General features: G+C 57.9%; 1 long non-coding RNA gene across 1 annotated transcript in view; it reads left to right on the top strand.

Moving 5' to 3' along the window:
• Window positions 1-17,322, top strand: part of LOC109461360 (uncharacterized) — a 39,610-nt gene extending 22,288 nt beyond the window's left edge. Inside the window, exons 4-6 of the long non-coding RNA XR_012489934.1 lie at window positions 5,997-6,188; window positions 7,031-7,168; window positions 15,859-17,322. This is a non-coding gene — a long non-coding RNA (uncharacterized LOC109461360). The remainder of the gene's footprint in view (window positions 1-5,996; window positions 6,189-7,030; window positions 7,169-15,858) is intronic.
• The last annotated feature ends 1,938 nt before the right edge of the window (window positions 17,323-19,260 follow it).

The raw sequence follows: 19,260 nt of genomic DNA, 5'->3' as shown, positions 1-19,260 counted from the left end.
ACTGTACCTGCTGTCACAGTATTATTGACTATATTCCTATGCTGTACATCACATCCCCATGACTTATTTGTTTTATGCCTGGAAATTGGAACCTCTTATTCCCTTTCACTTTTTTCTCCCTTTTTAAATGTTTCAATAACAGTTAACATTCAATATTATTTTATATTAATTTCAGGTGTACAGCATAGTGGTTAGACATTTATGTAATTTAAGAAGCGATCCCCCTGACTAGTCTAGTACCCACCTGGCACTATACATAGTTATTACCATATCATTGACTATATTTCCTATGCTTTACGTTATATCCCCATGACTACTGTGTAACTGCCAATTTGTACTTCTTAGTCCCTTCCCCTTTCACCCATTCCCAACACCTCTCGCATCTGGCAACCATCAAAATGTTTTCTGTATCTATGAGCCTGTTTGTTTTGTTTGTTTGTTTATTTTGTTCTTTAGATTCCACATATAAGTGATATCACATTGCATCTGTCTTTCTCTGACATTCCACTCAGCACAACACCCTCCAGGTCTATTCAGGTCCAGGTGGCAAGAACCCATGCCCTTCCATGGCCGAGCACTATTCCATTGTATCTATGTCCCACCTCCTCTTTATCCATTCTTCCATCGACAGACACCCAGGCTGCCTCCACATCTTGGCCATCGTAAACAATGCTGCAACGAACATATGGATGCACATGTCCCCTCAATGTAGAGTTTTTGGGTTTCTTCAAATAATTACCCAGAAGTGGGAAGACTGGGTCCTTCTTTGTCTCTTTGCATTTGTTTTAAAGTCTATTTTGTCTGGTAAAATATTGTTACCCCAGCTTTTTTGTTTGTTTGTTTCCATTTTCATGAAATATCTTTTTCCATTTCTTTACTTCCTGTCTGTGTGTGTATCTTTCAATCTGAAGTGAGTCTCTTGTAGGCAGCATGTGTAAGGGTCTTGTTTTCTTATCTATTCAGCCATCCTATGTCTTTTGATTAGAGCATTTAATCGATTTACATTGAAAGTAATTGTTGATAGATATGTAGCTATTGTCATTTTATTACTCATAATTTTGATCTCCCCCTGCCCCATCTTAAAGAAGTTCCTCTAACACTCCTTGTAATACTGGTTTGGTGGTAATGAATTCCTTTAGCTTTTTCTTATCTGAGAAGCTCTTTATCTGTCCTTCGATTGTAAATGATAGCCTTGCTGGGTAGAGATCCTTGCTTTTCATCATTGAATATTTCTTGCCAATCCCTTCTGGCCTGCAAAGTTTCTGTTGAAAAATCATCTGACAATCTTATGGGAGCTCCCTTATAAGTTACTAGCTGCCTTTCTCTTGCTGCTTTTAGGATTCTCTCTTTGTCTTTAACCTTTGCCATTTTAATTATAATGTGTCTTGGTGTGGGCTGTTTGGGCTCATCTTGTTTGAGACTCTCTGTGGTTCCTGGACTTGTATGTCTATTTCCTTTGCCAGGTTAGGAAAGTTTGCAGTCATTATTTCTTCAAATAGTTTCCCAATCCCTTGCTTTCTTTCTTCTCCTTCTGGTACCCCTATGATGTGAACGTTGTTAAGCTTGATGTTGTCCCAGAGGCCTCTTAAACTCTCCTCATTTTTTTTTTTAATTAGTTAATTATTTATTTATTTATCTTAAGTCAAGTTGTTGTCCTTTCAGTCTTAGTTGTGGAGGGCACAGCACAGCTCCAGGTCCAGTTGCCGTTGCTAGTTGCAGGGGGCGCTGCCCACCATCCCTTGCGGGACTTGAGGAGTTGAACCGGCAACCTTGTGGTTGAGAGCCCACTGGCCCATGTGGGAATCGAACCGGCAGCCTTCGGAGTTAGGAGCACGGAGCTCTAACCACCTGAGCCACCGGGCCGGCCCCTCTCCTCATTTTTTAAATTCTTTTTCCTTTTTGCTGTTCCAATTGGGTGTTTTCTGCTACTTTGTCATCCAATTTGCTGATTCGATCCTCTGCTTCATCTAGTTTGCTGGTGATTCCTTCTAGTGCATTCTTCATTTCAGTTATTGTACTCTTCACTTCAGACTGGTTCTTTACATGGTTTCTATGTCTTTTTTATGCTTGCTGTCTCTCTGTTGAAGTTATCATAAGTTCATTGAGTATCCTCATAACCAGTGTTTTGAACTCTGTCTCTGGTAGATTGCTTGCCTCTATTTCATTTAGTTCTTTTTCTGGAGTTTTCTCCTGTTCTTTTATTTCGGACATATTTCTTTGTTTCCTCATTTTGACTGCCTCCCTATGTTTGTTTCTATGTATGAGGTAGATCTGCTATGTCTCCTAGTCTCGGCCGGGTGGCCTTATGTAGTAGATGCCCTGTGGGGCCCTGGCAAAGTTTTCCTGGTCACCTGCTTCATGTGCTCCAGGAATTTCCTTAGTGTGGGTTGTGGGTACCCTCCTGTTATAGTTGAGTCTTGGTTGCTGTTGGTACATAAGTGAGTGGGATTGACACTCAGGCTGATTGGCTGTGGGGTTTGACCACATCCACAGCTTACAGTATGCTGTGCAGGGAGCTTACCCCACTGAGTGTAATTTGCCCCAGTGGGCTCTGGAACCTGTTGAGACAGTCCTTTGCGTGTGCTGCTTGTGGGGCTAATTGGGTGGTGCTCTGCTGTGTCTGAAGCCAACGTCCAGGTGTGCTGGTTCTGGGGCCTCTAGGGAGGGGCTCTGGTACAGGCCCAGGTCACCCACTTACTGGTGACCAGCTGGGGACTATCTGGTAGGAGCTACAAAGCAGTCTGTGGTTTTTTGTTTCCTCTGCTAACCCTGGAGGCACTGGGAGAGGCCACACTGCAAACCAAGGACATCTGCCACCAATACTGGGCCTTGGGTAGCCCCACAAAAAGCCAGGACACCCGAGACCTGCTGCCACCTGCTGGCTAAAATGTTCAGCCACTGATAGAGCCTCCTGTGGAATGCAAGTTGGTTGAGGCAGGAGCTCAGGGAGACACTAGAGTGGGAACAGTTGTGCTCATCAGGTTAATGTAAATTCTGATTTGGTGCTGGTGCTGAGCCTAAAGCTACTCAGCAAAAGTCTCAGAGCACACCGTGGCCAGTCATTGCCCACCTGGGGCCCATGGACTCCGAAAGTTTTCCAAGAAAGAGTGCAATGTGGGAGGGGCTGGCTGTTTGCCAAGGAAGTGCCTTTGGCTTTGGGGGAGTTGGGTAGGGTGGGTTCCCAGTGAATCAGCCGGGCAGAGCTCTAGAGCTCACCAAACAAATCAGATTCAGATGTGGCCGTAAGCGTGTGCAGCGGGCTCAGGGGGCGGGCTCAACACAGGCAAGATGACGCTTACCTGCTGGCTGCATGGAAGAAAAACCACACACGGGAAAAATGGGACTCTCCCCAGCTCTGGCCTCAAAGCCACACACCTCAGTCTGCTCCCCATGTGCCTCTGATGCCCCTCAAGTCTTGCCTCTCTGCTGGAGCCCAAGGTGAGCGCCTACGAGCGAATGAGTCTGTCCGTGGGTTGTTTAAGAGGATGTCTAGGTGTCCCGCTGCCTTCCATCCCACCTGGATGGTTGGAATCTCCACTGTTTTTCACAACCAGATGTGGGAGCTCTTCTTCCTGGCACCAATACTCTGGGCTGGGAAGCCTTGTGTGGGGCTGGGGTCCCTGGCTCCTCTGGGGGCAACCTCTGCGGCTAAGGTATCTCGCCCTATTTTCAACCACCATACAGACGTTTGGGGTCAGCCCAGTTCACGTCTCCACTCCTCCTACCAGTCTGGACGTGGCTTCTTGTTTCTATCCTTAGTTATAAAACTTCTCTTCAGCCAGACGTCAGATGGTTCTCCAAGTTGATTGGTCTATAATTTGGTTGCACGTTTAATGTGTTCATGGAAGGAAGCAGGCACGGTGTTTAACCACTCTGCCATCTTGAATCTCTCCCAAGATTAAAGGGTCTTTACCCCAAAACCCCGTCCAGGTCCACATGCTCCGTTCATTCATTCGTTCATTTATTCAACAAACATTTACTAAATACTCCCTGTGTCCTGGCAGTTGGGAGGCCACAGTGGAGGAAGTGACAATCTAGACTAAGATCCAAAGAGCTGTGGGACTGGCCTGAGGTCCCGAGGCCTTGGAGGGGACCCATCTGGGCAGTTGTGGACTGCTCTGGAGTCCATATGGTCAGGGTCAGGACTGGCTCTGCAGGCCCTAGCAACCCCCACCCCCACCACCTACTACTGAGGTTCTGTTTTTGTGATGGTGGAAATTTTGCAACGTATTTCTCAGGGTAGAAAATAAAAGCAAAGAAAAGCCACTTATGTGTATAACTCCAGTGGTGATGGAGGGCCTTCTATGGGACAGGGAGTGCGAGCGAGGGCCAAGTTCAAAAGGTGAGTGCACACAAGGTACCCAAGGAAGCGAGCGGGAATTGGGAGGTGCTGGACTCAGGCGGGTGTCCACCTGGCTGGATGATGCCTGTCCCCCGAGGCCCAGGGCAGAGCCTGGGCACCTTCAGCGGAGGGACAGGAGAGGGCCCTGTGGAGAGGCGAAGGTGGGAGTGGTGGCTGGCAGGGAGCGAGGCCGAGAGTTTGCAGAGGAGCCGTTCTCCCAGCAAAATGGTGCAAGCAGTCCCTGGCCTGAGGCCTGCTGGGGACTGGGCTGGGCTGGACAATGGGAGGCCTGGGGGAGGCAGAGGGCAAAGCTGTGAGTGGGCAGGAGGAAGTGGGGACCCTTGCCCCCCTCGGCTCCTCCTTCTTCTCATTCCCTTGGCCTCCCCCCTCCCCATTCCCTCTCTGCCCCAGACAGGGGCTCGGGACCGTGAGTCCAGTGTGCCAGCTCACCCCAGCTACCAGGGTCACCCCACCCCTGTCCCTGCTCTGACTGCAGCTCCCACTTCCCCAGGCTGGGACGGGACATGAGATTTTTTCAAAAACATTTCCTTTGCAAAATAATCCTTCGAAATATGTTTTTGGAAACGGCTCCTGATCTGAACAGGAAGAAGGTAATTACAGTCCCTCCCCAGAGGGGCTGTGGGAGGAAGCCTGGTGGTCAGAGACGTGCATGGGGGCCGGGATGGCCAGCTCTGACGCCCTCATGTCCCCCTCACACCTTACCCTTCCTTCCCCATGACCCTGCTGCCACCACCTCACCCCAGGTGTTGGCTCTCAATGGGCCCAAGCCCCTCAGCCCACAGATGGAGAGACAAGACCCATAGAGGGCCAAGGACATAGCCAAGGTCACAGGTTTGAAACAGAACAGGGCGGAGCCCCTCCCTCTGCTGCCATGTGGTGTCCGTGTGAGAGCAAGGCTAGGCCTGTGTGGACACGCACATGTGCATGTGTGTGTGCATGTGTGTGCATGTGTGAAGGTGAGCGAACATGTGCCATGTCGGGGTGGGCTGAGGAAGGCACAGGGGTCTGCAGTGTCAGCTCAGCTGGAGGTGGCCTCTGCAGGCCACCTTTCCCAGGTGCAGAGGGGCTGGCTGGGCTAGGGTCACAGGAGGAAGGAGATGGGGCGCCCCATCACCCTGCAATTGGTGGCCGTCTGGGCTCCCCTGGGGCCTAGACCAGGGCCCACTATAGACTGTCTTCTGGATGTTTCTGTCTGTGTCCATCTCAGTAAGCGCCGATGCTCGTGTTTTGGGTCATGTCTTCCTGGTACAGGACTTGTGGTTTTGTGGTTATCTTGGCAGTTTGGGGTGTCTAAACCCTGACCTTTGTTTAGCCACCCAGCCAGGGATCTTAGCACCCAGTGTGTGGCACCAGGGTTCATCTAAGAGCAAATCTGAGGAGTGAGCCCTCGCGGCCATCTTTCCCTCTGACTCCCCCCCACACACACATCCATCCAGTTACCCTCCGTCCTCTGTCTGTATTAGTCTCCTGTTGATGCTGTAACAGATCACCACAAACATAACTACTTCAAACAACACAGATTATCATCTTAGCGTTTTGTGCGTCAGTCACAGTCGCACAGGCTAAAACCGAGGCGTCAGCAGGGCTGTGCTCCCGGAGCGTCTAGGCGAGCCTCTGTTTCCTGCTTTTCCAGCTGCTCCTTGGCTCGTGGCTCCGGCCTCCACCTTCAGAGTCCCCAGTGCTGTCCCTCCACCTTTGCTGCAGTCGTCACGTCTCCCCTGACTCTCCTGCTCACGCATCAGGACCCTGTGGCTGCACGGGGCCCACGACAACCTCTCCAGCACGAAGTTCTTCATTTAGCGTATCCTCAACGTCCCTTTGTCACGTAAGCTGTTCACAGCTCCAGCGTGTGGACCCTTGGGGGGCACTGTTCTCCCTGCCACCTCCTTCCAAGTGTCTGTGCGTCTGCCCACCCACCCATCACCCATTCATTTCTCCGATCATCGATCCACCCACACATTATCTATCCATCTGTCATTCCATCCATCTAGCCCTCCTTTTGTGTACCCATCCACCCATCCATTTGTCTGATTACTCACCCACTGTCCATCCATCCATTATCCATCCATCCACCATCCATCCATCCACCATCCATCCACCTCCCTCCATCCATCCACCATCCATCCACCTCCCTCCATCCATCCACCATCCATCCACCTCCCTCCATCCATCCATCCATCTCCATCCATCCATCCATCCATCCATCCACCATCCATCCATCCACCATCCATCCATCCACCCTCCATCCATCCACCCACTCACATGCCCACCCATCCATCTGTCTGTCCAAATGGGGCAGGATACAAAGGGGCAGGATTGGTGGATCACAGAGGATGTGGTGGGGACATGGGTGGGCCCCCGGTCCTCCAGTGCCCTCCCCCAGCCCTTTCTACCCTGCACCTGGCACCCAACCATGTCTACACTGGTCACACCTTGAGGTGCCCTGCTCCAGGGGAACACCCATCAGCATTACAGACCCAGTGGGGGAAGAATCAGGCCAGGGAGTGCACGCAGCCTCAGGTCTGAACCCCAATCCAAGCCCCCAGTCTGCATGACCCTGGGTCACACAGCGTGCCTCTGTGGGCCTCAGTGTCCCCATCTGTAGCATGGGCCCAGCGCTGCCCTCCCTTCAATGCCAGGTCTCTCATTTCTCTCCCCACCCACCAGGGCCTCAAGTCCCATCATGGTCACCTCTGCCACTGTGGGAGTCACTGTCTCCTGAGGTCCCTCAGGTCCAGAACCCCAGGGCAGCCAGAGGGGCAGGTTAATGAGGAAGGGGAGTGACGAGCTGTCCTGTGTCCTGAGGTGAGCGCCAGCGCCCCTGCCCCAGCACCCTTACCACACCTGTGAGGATGGTGGGGGCCCAGGGCTAGTGAACAGGGTGGGGACGCTGGGTCTCCTCTCCAAGTGGGGCTGTGGAGGGGGCTGGGTCCAGAAAAGGACAGAGGCTTGTGGGAGGGGAAGGGGGTCTGGCAGGGAGGGTTACAGGCCCCTCCTCTGTACCCAGGCTGCTGCTTCTCAGCACCCCGGCGTGCACACACATGCCCGGGCACACCCATGCGTGCCCCCAGCACTGTAAATATTGGTGCCGGGATGGGCTGTATGCTGGGAGTAAACCTGAAGCAGTGGTGGACCCTCACCCTCTCCTTCCTCCACCAAGCACCAGCCTTGCTCAGTCCTCAGCTGCCTAGCCCGTGGCCGGTGACGTGCTTTTGGCCTGCCTGGACCTCAGTCTTCCTGTCTGGGAAGTGGGTTGGAGTCCCAAATCTCAGGGAGCGGCTCCCCACCTCTGCTGTGGGGTGAGTCTGGTTTATGCTGATACCCCCCACCCCTAGCCCATTCTCGGTGTGGCGCGTGAGGGGGGATTCTGAGGCCCAGAGGACCACCCAGCCACCCTGGGGACTCATGGCCTGCAGGCAGGGTTAGAGTGAAGGCCAGGCCTCCCGCTCATGCACTCAGACTCCAGGCCGGCCCGGAGTTGGGGCTGCGTCCTGTCTGTCTGTCCATTGTTCCTAGGCCACCAGGGAGGAGGAGCTGGGCCAGGGGCAGGGGAGGCCAGACCTGTTAACAAGCTTTTCCCAGCCCCCACCCCGCCCTTAACTCCCCAGGCCCTTCCCAGGCGGAAAATTCAATTAGTTTCGAGCAACTGCTTTGCTGAGGAGCGAGAGAAAGGGGCTGGGAAGAAAGGGGATCCGCCTAGCGGCTGGTGTGTGCTGGGGGGCCGGGAGGCAAACAGCATGTGATTGTGTGTGCCCAGGTCCCCATGTGTCCGTGTCTATTCCTTGCACACACTCAGCCCTCATAGCCCTCAGTAGCTCCTCGGGGTGCCCCCGTAGCTGTTACTGCCAGCCCCCATCCTGAGCCAGCTCCAGGCGCTGGGTTCCCTGGAGGAAGACCTGTTTAGGGGGTGCTCAGCAGGGTCAGAGCCTCTGCATCACGTCCCCCCCACTCAGAGGGTGTGTGTGGAGAGGCTTCCAGACTAGGTGACCGTTCCTCACCCCGACTGCCGCTCCACACTGGCCCCCTGTCCAATCCTCAGACACTCTAGCTTTCCAGCCACCAGGCCTTTATCCTACTGTCCCCCACTCCTGGCAAGCGTCCCCTTCAAGAACTTGCCTGGGTCAGGCTGGGTCAGGCCTGTTTTTCACTCTCCCATCATCCCTGGGCTTCATGGCAGAGTCTCCCACTGCAGGAGAGTAGGGCAGGCGTGTCTGCATCCCTCTGTCCATGTGTCCAGAGGAGGGCCCAGCGCACAGCAGGTGCTCAGGAAATGCTGGCTGAGTGAATGAAGTGCCAGGCCCACACAGACGTTTAGAAACAGCACACATTCTGCTCTGCCCGGCGGACTCCTGCCCTGGCATCTAGTACCCCCTCCTCCAGGGCGTTCAGAGTGCTCCAAGGACCAGCGAAAATGCACAGTGCAGCTTGGCCCTCAGCCTGGGTATCTGCGCTAATCCCTGGGACCCATTCTCCCTTGTCTCTGACCCACGGTCCCCCTAACCCACCCTGGGACCCCTGGTGGACGGAGTGCCCTGACCCCTCCTTCCCGCTGTGATCACACACAGGGGGTTCAGGAGAAGACCCAGTCTGCCCCTTGCCCAGGGCCTCCATGCCACCCAGCGTGCAGGATGGGGACCGGGTGTCCGTGTGACCCAGGCTCTGTCCTGGCACCCTCCCCCACTCCCCAGCTGGCCCTCCTGCTCTCCGCCCCAGCTCCGGGCATCCCTGAGCCCACCTGACCAGGCGCACAGTGGGTGTTTGGGACCTGGAGCTGGGGAGAACTGGGACGTGTACACAGAGCCACAGGGAGACCAGGTGAGGGAGGGGGCGCTGCCTCTCTGTGCATGGTCCCCAGACACTGCAGGGGAGGGGCTGCTGACTTCCGGACCCCTTGCTGCAGGCAGGTACAGGTGGGGAGGAGGTCCCAGGGCCTGCTAGAAGGAAGGAGGTTTGGGAAGGCAGATGTGTGGAGGGGCTGCATGCAGAGGAATGTGGGCTGGCCCCTCCCCTTTCCCTGAGGAAAGACAGGGCCAGATGGCAGCTGGGGGTCTGAGGCTCTGATGGGCACTAGGGCCCCTCTTCAGAGCTCTGGGGAACACAGCCTTCTCAAGTTCCTGGCCCCCCACCCTCAGCCAGCTGTGTGCAGCTGGGGCCTCGCCCTGAGGAAACCCAACACCAACGGTTGGGGGGTAGACCCAGGAGCCCAGCCAGCTCCCTGAGGGCTGCACTGGGTTTCCCCCACACTGACCCAGGCCCTTGTGACCTGCTGGACTGTGACATGGGTGAGTGCCTGAGCCTGGGGACTAGCAGATGACGTCATCCTGGAGAAGGCTGGAGGGTGCAGTGTTGAGGCTGGGTGTACCTCTGGGGGTCAGGAGCAGGAAATTGCCCAGGCTCCACTGAGCCTCAGTTTCCTTGGATTGCACCTCCGCTGGCTCTCCACACCCTTAGTGCCTAAGCCCAGAGTCCCACTTTGCAGATGGGGAGACTGAGGTCCTGCCAAGTGTACCAGCTGCCTCTGCCCAACTCCCAGAGCCCGGAGGGAGGGGGCTGCGCAGGGAGGGGGCTGCCAGATGGCTGTAATCCTGTGTCAACAGGGGCTTAGACACCTGCCTGGCCCCCTCCCCACCCAGGCCTGCCCCAGCATCTCTGCAGATCTCAGCTTACAAGGGGCTTTCCCACTGGGCAGAGTCTGGGCCTCCTCCTCTAGGGTGGGGAGCACTGTCTCCCCCCTCCCCCAGTCCTGTCCCAAGCACAGTCTGATTTCACAGACAGGTCTCAAAGGTCACACTGGTGCTGTCCCCACCCCCAGTCCCAAGGGCTCATTCTGGGAATGGGCTGAGCACTGTGGCAGGTCAATCCAATGCATTTCCTGGACATGCCTGGGGCAGGAGACATCCTGGGGTTTGGAGTACCTGGGGTGGGGTGGGTGGGCGAGGTTAAGGAGATGGAGACCAGAGTTCTGTGGAAGGTGCACCCTGCACGGGAGAGTGCCATGGTGACAGGAGGGCACGGTGCTCCAAGTGGCCTAGGCCAGGCCTGAGACTGTCTCCCAAAGAGGGGCAGAGTTGGGATGGGGGACAGTATAGCCATGGGGGTCAGGCAGCCTCAGGATGAGGAGTGTGGCCACAACCCCCACCTCCCTCCCTGTTCTCTGTCCAGGCTCCCCTCCCCCGTGCGGGACAGAGCCGGCCACTTGGCCCCCGGTCTCACGCTGAAGCCCTCAGGTCTGGCTCAGGCCAGCATGACCGCTGGACCATGTGGCCTCCAGCCACAGTGCTGCATCTGCAGGCCTCCCGGGCTGTAACAGATCCCTGTCTAGGTGGTTCCTGCTGCCTGTGGTAACTCCCAGCCTCTCAGGCCTGGTGTTCCCGCCAGGACCATGCACACGCTGGGAGGCTCCCGGGCTCCATTCCCTCAGCCACGCCCACCGGGCTGTGGAAGGTGGCAGCTCACCCTGGTCCTAGCCCTGCCCCTGCCCACCCCACCAGCCCAATGCCACCGCCCCTTCTGGGCTGCCTCCATTCAGGGTCCCACAGGCCTTTTCAGGGCTGACGGATGGCAGGGCTGGATTTCCATGTCAATGGGCTGGGCCGCCTGGTAAGCTGGTTAACAAGCCCCCAGCCTCACTGGGGAGGCTGCGCAGGGTGTTAACACAGCTCCATTCTCCCAGGACTCTGTGGCCTCTCGGTTGCCATGACGCCCTGCGTGGCCTTTCTGGCCACGGCTAATCCTTTCTCTGGTCCTTTCATCCTGGCCATCCCCCACCCTGGGCTGGTCGCTGGTGACTCCGGCCATGCCCAACAAGGCTGGTTTCTCTGCTGGGGTCAGAGGAGGCCGTAAATCCAGCCCCTGAGGCCCCAGCCCCCTGGCCCAGGCCCTTTGTCCCTGGCATTGTCCCCAGGTCCCCAGCCCTCCCCATCTGGGAGCTCCAGTGGCGGGAAGGGAGCCTTTGCCAAGTGGTCAGCTCCTGCTTGCGGGGTGGAGGGTCCCCAGGCCCGTCCTCAGCCTGGCCTCAGCTCATCTACCCTCCTGTCCTGTGTCCTCACCTTCAACCCCCTCTCCCCCCACCACAGCTGGCCTCTGTGCTGTCCTGGAATGTGCCAGGCCTGCTCCTACCTCAGGGCCTTTGTTCTGGGGGTTTGTTCTCTTGTCTGGAACATTAGTTGCCTCTCCCAATGCTTCACTAGAACGTGACTTTCTCCGTGAGGGCACAGGTCCTGCCCCCCCACCTCCTGCTCTGCTCCCCACAGCCTTGTCCCTACACAGCGCTAGCTCTACCAGGGCAGGGACCCTGCACCAAGGACTGGCCTGTGGTAGGTGGTGGGTGCTCTACATGAAAGAATGGGGGTTCTCAGCTCAGAGGGTCTGAGTCTGAGCCCTGAGGACACACAACAATCGATAGGCAGATGAGGTCCCAAGTCTGGGATGGTTTGACTTCACACTAGAACTTTCCATGGCACAATCTGCCTCCTGGGCCCAGAACCTCATCACGGACCAATCTCCTCCCTCTAGCTTTGTCTAGAGGACAAAATCCCAGAAGACAGAATCCCAGAGAAGACAGAATCCCAGAGTCCTGTACTTCCAGGATTCTGTTAGGCTGGCCTCCTGTCCCAGCTGGACTCCAATGGCTCCTCCCGTGCCTCAGTTCTGCTTGCATGCATCCAGTGATGGGGAGCTCACCATCTGGCTAGTGCCCAAAGGGAGAAAGCCCCTCCTTGTATACATGTACTCCCAGTTCTGGGCTCCAGCTTAGACTACAGGGAAACTCAGCTCAAATGGACCTTCCTGGGGCCTCCTGGTCTTGTGGTGCATGGGTGACTGCTCCCTGAGGGCAGACAGAGCCTGACTGCTGACCTCAAGGCCTCCCCCCACACCATTTGGCAAGGGGGTGACAACCCAGTCTCACTGCTTCTCACTGAGGGGCCTCACACTGCCCTGACAGCTTTCTGAGCCTCAGTGTACCCAGCAAGATGGATGTAACCGACACTCAAAGGGCCCCGTGGCCCTTCTCCCACTCCCCCACCCAGCACCCAAAACTCCCACGGGCCGTGGGGGCTGACGAAGGAGAGAGCTGGCTGCCCAGATTCCTGCCCTGTGCGGCCTGGCCAGGGAGCCATCTGGAGGGGCCTGAGCTATGCTGGGGGTAAGGGGATAGCAGTGCAAAGTTGGGGTGAGGGTGCCGGCTGAGCAGGGCCCCCCAAAAGGGCGGGCAACAGTGAGGGAGACCAAAGCTTGAGGACACAGGCTGGTTGGGGTTGCAGTAAGAGAGGCCAGCCAGGGCAGCATGGTGGAGGCCTTGAAATCCTCCAGGCAGGCCTGGGAGAAGCCCAGCCAGTCTGTCTCCTCATTTGTCACAGGGACTGAAGGGAGACCCTACCTCACAGGGCAGCAAGCCCCCCTTGTGCCCCTCAATGTGGGGAGGGATTGTCAGGGGCCCTGAGAAAAGGAAGGGAATAGGAGGGGGAGGACAGCCTTTCTCTGCAGTGCGTGGGCGAGAGGAAGATTCCAGAACTCTCCGGGGAGACCAAGGAAGAGCCAGCGTTGCAGCTGCCATTGGCTGCGCTGTGGGGGCTACGGCTGCCCCCACCCTGTGCTTCCTGCCCCCCCTCCCCCGCCCACTCCTCCCAGAGACCCTTGGCTGACAAGTTGTGAGGACCAGGCACCTCCTGCCATATGGCAGACGTCACAGGCCAGAGAGGACAAGAGACTTGTCCAAGGCCACACAGCATAACAGTGACTGTCTGCAGAGTGGATGAGTGGGTGAAGGAACGAAGGTCTTCCTGAAGTGCTGGGATTGCCTGCGCCATGGGCTGGAGAGGCTGGGGTGTGGGCATGGCAGGCCTTCCTGCTGCCTTGGGGGCAAGCACCAGCGTCTGTACCCTCCCCAAATCCGGTTTTGGGTTGGAGGTGACAGAAGCCCTCGTCTGCAGCCACTCCTCCTGCCATGTGGACGCCAAGCAATCTTGGAGGCTGGCACGGGCCCCATGGGGGGGTCTGCTGCTGTGTGGGCGCCCGAGGCCTGGCGAGGTGCTGGTCAGGCAAGTCGGAACAGGCTTGCTTGTGGGGAGCAGGCCCAGCTTCCCACCTGCAGAGGCCCGAGGCCCCCACCCACCAGCTCTGCCTTCCTTAGCCCCCCACCAGCCCCCAGCCTCAGCTTGCCAGTCCAGCCCACCCAACAGCTCCTAGGCACCACCCAAAGCTGGGTGCCTTTGTTCAGCGGGTTTGCCCTCTCTGGCCCAGTTTCCTGACTTGCAGCATGCAACCCCCTTAGCGTGTGGCTGTGCAGACCCACAGAGTAACTCCATGAGGATGCAGACAGAGGCGGGAGGCCACAGCCTGGAGTGAGGGATCTGGGCTCCAACTCCGGCTCATAGTTTAAAAACATGCCCTGAGTACAAACTTCCTGGGCCCAGTGATTCAGCAACAAATAGGACAAGACCAGGGCTCGGAAGTTCACCTGCAGTGTGTGTGTGTGTGTGGGGGGGGGGGCTGACAATGACAATAATAATGGCCCTGACACCACCACTGATGGCCTGTGACTGCACAGAGCGCTGGCCAGGCCTGTGTGCATTAGCTCACGTGATCCTCACGACAGATGAAGAAACTGAGGCACAGAGACATCATGTGACTCACCGGAGGTCACACTGCTAATAATTAAGAGAGCCAAGATTTAAACCCGGGCGGTGTGGCTCCAAGATGCAGAGAAATAAGCTGCCCAACTTTGAGAAAAACATTTAGCCCCTCTCAACCTCAGTTTCCGCAAACTCCCTGGCCTGACGTGAGGTCCCATGGGTGAAAACAAGGGCAGGTCTGGTACAGTGGGAAGTAGGAAGTGGCAGGCAGGGTGGGCGTCCCAGGCACAGGCTCAGATGGCTCACAGGCTGTGGGACTCCCATTGCACTGAGCGTCCCTTTAGTAACTGCAAAGTGGGGTCCTGATCCTGACTCCTCCCCACCAAAAAGAACTAGGTGACTAAGGAGCAAATGCCCCTCATTGGGGCAGTTTTCTGAACACTTGTCTGGCCAGCTGCAGCCGGCAGCTGACCGCGCTCACCTGAGCCGTTGGACCCCAGATGGGCCCCCCAGTAGGGCAAGCCAGGACCATACCCTGCGGGGTGGGCACAGGGGTCATGGGAAGGGGCAGTGGGGAAGGTTCCTGTGGACACACCTGGGCGGCCCAGCCTGCCAAGGGACACGGGAGGTGGCATCAGAGCCGGCCCAGCCTGACCACAGCCAGACGGCCACCCTGCCTGCTTCGCCACGGGCCCCTGGGGAGTGATGCTCCCTCTGGATCCATGGAGGTGAGAATGGGAAGAGGCAGAGGAACCTTCGGCTGTGTGACACCTGAGCCCGCTGACCAGGCCTCCCAGGAGGCAACCGCCTGGGGGCTGGGAGGCAGAGATGTGGCCCGTTCCCACCGTCTGCCCCCAGAGGAAGCAGGTGGTGGGCCAACTGGGGCCTGGGCCCACCCCGACCCTCTTCTGCAGGGCACGGGAGACCAGGCCAGGTGTCTCCTGGCCTCAGTTTCTGTGTCTGTGACCAAGGACACTGTTCCTCCCTCCCCAGGCCCCTGGGGGCAAGGCAGGCGTGTAGGAGCATTACCCCACTTCACATGTGGGAGGCTGGGACCCCGAATAGGGCTCATGGGAGACATAGCAGGCTCCCAGCTGCAGGTCTGATGTCCAGGCCCCAGGAAGCCGGCTTCCGGCATGGGAACCCACAGACGGGCTTCAGTCCTGGCTCCAAACACCCGGGGCTGGGTGAGCTCAGAACCAGGCTTCCACTTATTGTAAAAGGCCGTTGTAAGTTCGCTGAGCCTGTGTCTTGGCACGGGTAGTGGCGGGCGGAAGATGCCTTTTGCCGGTGGGGCAAGCACTGGGTCTTGCTGGCCCAGGGCCTGGTGGCCACCCGCCCAGCACTCATGCCCAGACCTGAGGGCTGACAAAGGAATGTCCTGCTAGTGAGAGGCCCAGTGGAGCGCTGGGTGTGAAGGGGTTGCTGGCCCTCTAGCCGTGTGCCCCTGTGGCCGTGTGCAGGGCAGGAGCCTGGGGGCCCCAGAACCAGCAGGGGCCACAGAGACCAGACGCCTATCTGTCCTTCCATCCTGTGCTGAGGTGGCACCCACAGGTCGTATTCTTGGTGGGCAGGCCTGGCACTGCCCGCTCTCCAGGTCACCAGCCTTGCCCCCACCATCTGGGGGCACTGACTCACACATGTCCAGGGGGTCCCAAATGGCCCTGAGGCTGCCACGATGTGTGTAGGGGCACTGGCTTGGCACTTAGGGAACATGTAGCCTCCCAGCTCCCTGGCACTTTGAGGGTATCCTGGGTTGGCCCCAAAAAAGGCAGGCCCAAATCCTAACCCCCAGAACCTGTAAACGGGACCTTATTTGGCGAAAACGTCTTTACAAATGTAATTAAGTGAAGAATCTTGAGATGATCCTGGATTTGGGATGGGCCCTAAACCCAATGACCAGTGTCCTTGTAAGAAAAGGAGGGGACACAGAGGGACGACAGCCAGGTGACGATGATGGCAGAGACAAGATGATGCGTCCGCAAGCCCAGGAGCACCGAGGACTGCCGGCAGCCACCAGCGGCTGGGGGACAGGCCTGGAGCCCCCGCTGAGCCTCTCTGGAACCAGTGCCACAGGCACCTTGAGCTCGGACTTCTGGCCTCCAGACCTGGAGACAAGAAATACCTGTTGTTTTAAGCCACGTTTGTGGTTATTTGTTACAGCAGCCCTACGACACATGGGGGAAAGGGAATCTGAAAAGGCTCATCTCCCAGAACTTGAGTAGATGAGGGAGGAAACAAGGCCTGGGAGAGGGGCCTGGTTGGGGGACCGCTTGGCAAGCCCTCCCCTGACACCTTCCACAGACACGAGAGGCAGCTCCACACACCCCTGACCCCCGATTGGGGTCTTCAGCTCATGGGTGCAGCAGACCAGGCCTCCAAGGCCCATGCTCAGGTCTGGCTGGGGGCTCTGCCTGCAGCCATGGGATCCCTCTCAACACCCACTTTTCTGTGGACTGTTCTCCTTGCCAGGAGGGCTTCTCTCCCCTGTCTCCTCAGATTCTAGTTCCTCAAGAAAGGACATGCCCCCACAGCCTGGCCCTCGCCTAGCTGGCCCCGATAGGCCCTACCTCAGTCTGGCTCACAAGGTGCCACACAAATGCTCCATGAGGGTTTGAGCAAGGAGGCGAGGAGTCTCCGTTGACCCCAGTGCCTTTGCACCTGCTGTTTCCTATGCTGATGATGTCCCCATGTGCTTTGTGATACCCTCTGGGCCTTGGCCCAGGTGTCACCACATCCATTTCCTCCTTGACTGCCTAGCTAAAATATGTCCCCTTGTCAGCTCAGTCTCATCCCCTCCTTTTCTTGTACCACGCTGACCCTGCTGTTGAGCTCCGTCTGTCTGCTTATACACTCTCCTGGCCCCTAGAGAACGTGTGAGCTCCCAAGGGCAGGACGTTCTGTCTTGCTCACATTCTATCTCATGGTCCAGCACAGGGCCTGGCATCACTATGCTTCCAGCTCTGCGTGGGAGGGTTTTGGTAGCCACTCGGCACTGGCCAGGGTGACCCTGAGATTCCCAGTGTGGGACTCCCAGAAGTCTGCCCAATATCCACCAATTGATGGCCTCAATATGGGCTGCCTCTCACCCCACAGCCTCCCCCTCTGTGTCTGGAAGGGCCACCAGGCCTGGCCCTAGGAGGACACATCCAGCCCCAAAGCCCCTCTGCTCTTAAAGTCAAGTTCAGTGGCACACAAGCAGCCAAACAGCCAGAGGGCATTCTGGAGTCAGTAGTCGAAGGAAAGTTGGTGGCTGCCACAGTCACAGGTGCCCTGAGCTGGGAGCCGGCTCCCCAAGGAGCAGCTGCATCCTTCCAGGGCTGGCTGTGTGTCCCTAAGCAAATCCTGCCCATCTCGGGGTCCCCAACTGCTCCTTAGGGCAATAAGGACTTGGGGAGTATGTCCACTGGGGCCCCGAGCTCTCAGGGAAGCAGGGATTCAGCCCGGACAGGTGCAGGGGCACACAGAGCCACGTCTGGGCCTTCCCCTGAAGTACCGCCCTCAGGAAGGAGGCTCTCTGCTCTGCTGGCTCTGGGAATGGAGGCAGCTGGGGCCACAGCAGAGGTCAGGGAAGACTCCTGAAGGAGGCAGCGGTGGACCAGGACGAACTCGGGGGAAGCTGACTCAGCCTCCAGAAGCCTCCTTCTCTGGGCAGCGCCTTCCTGATCGGGCCAACCTTCCGCCCAAAGTTGCCGCCAGTGGCCGGACAGGAAGCACGCACCCCAGCCCCGACCCCCACCCAGCGCTCTGACCTGGCCTCGGCCTCCCACCTTGGCCTGGCCGCCTCTCTGGGGAGCAAGGCTGAGGCCAGCCCAACCCGCCTCCTCCTTCCTAGTCTGCAGCTGTGCAGGAGGGAGGGAGCCAGCTTGGGCGACAGGAGCCAGCTCCGGGCGTGTATACACGTGGACACACGTGTCCTTTGCACATAGCTACACGCCCGCCAGCTCGCACGTGCAGACCCGCAGCCACCATGCCCCCACCCCACCCAGTGCACACACGGGCTCGAACACACGTGGGAAGGCATGTACATGTCTACACACATGTACGGACACATGTGCCCGGGGCACCAGAGGAGCACAGCAGAGCCTCTCTCTGCCACGCTGGGCACAATGTCCCCACAAAGCAGTCATCAGGACCACAGCTGGGGTGGGTGATGGTGACGATGGCTGGCATGTCCAGGCTGGGCCAGCTGAGGCAGCTCACCCACTTCCCACCAACCGCCCCACTGGCCAGGGAGGAAACGCAAGGCCTCTCCGTTAGGACCTGAAATTGTCAGCCTGTCCTGCCCTGCTTCTTCCTCTTCACAGCAGGGACTGGCCTTTGTCAGCCAAGGACAAGCCTGGCAACCTGAGCAGGGGGCTGGGGGAGGCCATGGCCGAGAGGGGCAGAAGAGGCTGAAGAAAGCCTCAAAGAGGTGGGGACGGGCTGGGGGCAGTGCCAGGGCTGCTGCACACGTGTGCAGGCCGTGCACTGACCAAGGATAAATGCAACCTATGCACTGCTCTCCAGGCTGCAAGGAGGGCACGTTTGTCCTTAAGAGGTGGCACTGGGCGGCGGGCAAGACGCCTGCAGGGGTCTGAGGACCCAGCGCATGCACATCCCGGCTGGCATGGCTGGGCTCCATGCTTCCCCAGACAGTGTGTTGGCTGTGCCAGCATGTGCTCCCCCCAGGCCCGGGCCCCTATGGGCAGGGAAGCGCATCCCTGTCTGGCCCAGGATGCCTCGGTTCCCACGCCATCACAATGGCCACACAACAGGGGCTCCCCGGGGATGGAAGCTAATCACGGGCTATTGAAGACCTGAAAGCCGGTCCCTGCCCCGAGCCAACAGACGGCCCGGCCTGACACCCGATCCACCCACGCCCTCACCTCAAAGAGGGACACTGTCCGCCCAGGGCCCCCCACCCCACCGGCACACACAAGGAGGGAAACTGGGTCACTGGGATAGAGTGACAGCAATGGCAGGCGGGGACGAGACAGGAGGGGGGTGACTAGCCCTGGAGGATGCTCCAGGCCTGAAGAAGCTCTGCCCTGGGGCGTCCAGCCCTGCAGGGCCGGGGCCTGGGCTCGGAGCCCCAAGGAGGGCCTCCAGTTTGGGGGGCAGCTGATACGAGACCCCCAGATCTAGTTGGGGATAGAGCCAAGGCTGGAGACCCTCTCTTCCCATACCCAGAGAGGTGCTCATAGGCCATGCTGTGAACCGGGGTGTGGCGGCCAGGCCAGGCCCCTGCCGCCCCTCCTGGAGCAGCCTCTGGCCACAGGCCACCTGCCCACTGGTCTGGGACTCTCCAGCCGTGTTTGGTGTCCTGGCTGGAGCACAGCT

This window comes from Rhinolophus sinicus, linkage group LG10, assembly GCF_036562045.2.
Source record: "Rhinolophus sinicus isolate RSC01 linkage group LG10, ASM3656204v1, whole genome shotgun sequence".
Lineage (NCBI taxonomy): Eukaryota > Metazoa > Chordata > Mammalia > Chiroptera > Rhinolophidae > Rhinolophus > Rhinolophus sinicus.
This window is presented reverse-complemented; position numbering and strand designations above follow the sequence as displayed.